Below are 2996 nucleotides of genomic sequence, written 5' to 3' on the forward strand. Positions count from 1 at the left end.
TTGTGATTGATTATATCGAGTATATCATAATCTCAACATAACATATGTTAGACAAGTGATTAGAAGAGACGCTAAATTGTATATTATAGTCGTCATTATTCAGATTATATATAATTTATGCATGTGAAGGTTTAAACACTTTAAGATAACAACATAATAATATTGTTGAAAAATAACCCATAAAGCCTGTAAGCTGTGTTTGAACGACAATAACAAAACAGCTTACAAAGTAACCCATTATACAGTTGTGGCGTGTACTTAAATGTTGTATTATGATGTGCTGTTTTCATTTCTAATTGTACGACTTATGACTCTTAAAGTATAAAGAAGATATAAAAAAATATTCACCTTTCCTAATTAAACCTGAATCAGTTTTAGCATATCGACAGCAACAGAAGACACAAATCCCAACACCAAGTGTTACAAACACCAGGACCAGCAAGGAATTTTCAACACCAAGGCCCCAAACAAGTTCCTTGCAATCTAGAGCAATAAATTAAATGATATAGTGTTTCCAATATCAAAATAAACAACACAAACATAGAGGGAAATGATATAGAATTAAATAAATTATAAGTTAAGAAATGCAGTAACGTAAGTAGATGCAAAACAATATCGAGTAAATGACGAAAGAAGCGATCGAACGACTTTCTAAAGGAAACAAACTTATACGAGAGATGATTAATTAATAAATTACAAAATAATTCGTTAAAACCAGGGGAAAAAACAAAATGACTAGTTAGGAAACGACTTAAATGATAAAATAAGAAACTTTAATCAATAAACGATTAGTGTCGGCACCAGTTTTAGTTCGGACAGAACAGAGTGTATCCTCAGTTGCGGTGCAAGAACGCTAAAGGATTTCGTCCGCGCTGCAAGTTGAGCATGGAAGACACTGTTCTGTTGTTGATAAAACATGTGAAAACGTTTCTCCATGAGCACAATCCTCACATACTGTGTCACTATTTGGGGTAGCTGTAATATCAAAATAGTATTGACTACACTTGGGGACTTTACTAACGCATCACTTTTCAAACTTGAATATCTCAGTTATAAGAAAAGATTTTGATTTAAAATTTTACATACGATCATTTGACTACATTCTATGCAAGCCCACGATGAAATCATTCATCCGTGACGATTGGACGCTTTAGCACGTGGGGTGGGTGTGGTTCCATATTTTTGCACGTGGAAATGTTGAAACGCGATTTAAGTCTAGGTTTATTTCAATTTAATTATTTTAAGTGGGTACTTAAACAAGGAAAACACAAAATTAATTTATAAAACAATATAGCTCGTATGAATATTCAGGAGCGCAATCGCGCACTTAGCATTTTACAGGCTTCCTTTCCCACTTGCTAAAGCGTCCGATCGTCACGGATTAATGATTGTATCGTAAGCTTGCACATATTGTAGTCAAATGATCACATGAGCAATTTTAGATAGAAATATTTACTCATAACTGAGATATGTAAGTTTTAAAAGTGTTGCGTTAGAAAAATCACCCAGTGTAGTAAAGGCGATATACATGTTATTCCAATTTAATTTCAATTTCATAATTCTAGGTTAGTTTTTACACAAGAAAAACATAACATTAAATACAGAAAAACAATATGGCTCGTATGAATGTTCAGGGCGAAACGGCTCAATCGGCATGTTGCAAGCCGGTGAGTTATTAAGACGTGTAAGTTTATGCGTTTTACTTTACACATTGTTATTATTTTACGTTGTACGAGTTTGCGAATTTGACTTTTGAAGTGACGTTTTTAATTTGTTAAGTTTTATATTTTGTTGTTTTTCAATTTCAATCAAAATTTCAGAAATTACCAGATATGTGTTGAATTACTATTGGTCCAAATTTCAACACAAGCAGTTAATAAATAGGGGAGCTATATTGATATGATCAAGTGATGCGTTAAAAAAGTGTATACTGAATAACACACAGTGAAATGTTAAGTGTACGATTACGTCTACTTTTAACTACTAATTTATAAGTGTGGTTTAAACACATTCCCAATGTAGTTCAATTTAATAATTTTTATTAAGAGCCAGAATACACTCCATACCTTTAATCAATTCTATGTACATGTAATCAAGTCGAAAAACGCGTTAATTGGATTAAGTATATTTTATAGATCGCCAAAGCTTGGTACATATTGAGCACGTTTTAACCCTCGTCCACCACATCAAATGTTATTGGTTTACCTTTGAATTTAACGCCCTGTCGTGACCACACGTTGACACACGAAGACACACGTCATTTGTCCCAGATTATCTCCAAAAATTTTCCTTACATTGGCACTGCAAGTCAGAGATACTAGTACAGGTCTGTACTATAACTTCTATCTGAACACTCTCGTCCTCGTGATTCTGGTTCCTACAGCTTGTCCTACATGCCTGACAAGAATGCGCTATGTTGTCGTTAGGGAGGTTGTGGTTGTCTGGACAAGGGACGCACACGGCGGACGCTCCGTCGGTTAAGCAATGATCAATCCAATGTGATCCCGGAGGGCAAATGAGGCATCTCTTGTTGTTGTGCTCATAGTATGTGCTCCCATCAGATCGGACAAAACAACATTATGGAGAATACCGTGAGTAGTCTTAACATTTTGTCTTGTGAAAGAGGGACTCTGAAATAAGCATGTTAATTGTAATTAGAAATCCCATCAAAATTAATAATGTTATAATGAAATAATTAACTTACTTCCGGTTTATTTGGAAGAAATAAACTGATGCTTGAAACAAAAACAGCAATACACGGTATATACCAATATTGCATTTCTAATCGTCTTCGTTTCGTCAACAGAAACACAGATTCAAATACAATACTAAAGTTTGAGAGGTTTGTTGACAAATTAATAAAAATGTAATGGGTGCAGCGTTGAATCAATAATTTCTATATGCTAAAATGCTTATGGCTGGACTGTTATTCATCAACTCGATAATTGATTGCTAAGGCGCAAAGGAGCATGGGCCGATGCCGTAATACTATAGGG

General features: G+C 34.3%; 1 long non-coding RNA gene across 1 annotated transcript; it reads right to left on the reverse strand.

Moving 5' to 3' along the window:
- Nucleotides 1–384: 384 nt before the first annotated feature.
- Nucleotides 385–2270, reverse strand: LOC127845076 (uncharacterized). Its single transcript, XR_008033043.1, has 3 exons — nt 2206–2270; nt 802–975; nt 385–483 (listed from the first exon to the last, which is right to left on the reverse strand). It is a non-coding gene; the product is annotated as an uncharacterized LOC127845076 (long non-coding RNA).
- Between the last annotated feature and the right edge of the window lie 726 nt (nt 2271–2996).

Source organism: Dreissena polymorpha, chromosome 9, assembly GCF_020536995.1.
Source record: "Dreissena polymorpha isolate Duluth1 chromosome 9, UMN_Dpol_1.0, whole genome shotgun sequence".
NCBI classification, from domain to species: domain Eukaryota; kingdom Metazoa; phylum Mollusca; class Bivalvia; order Myida; family Dreissenidae; genus Dreissena; species Dreissena polymorpha.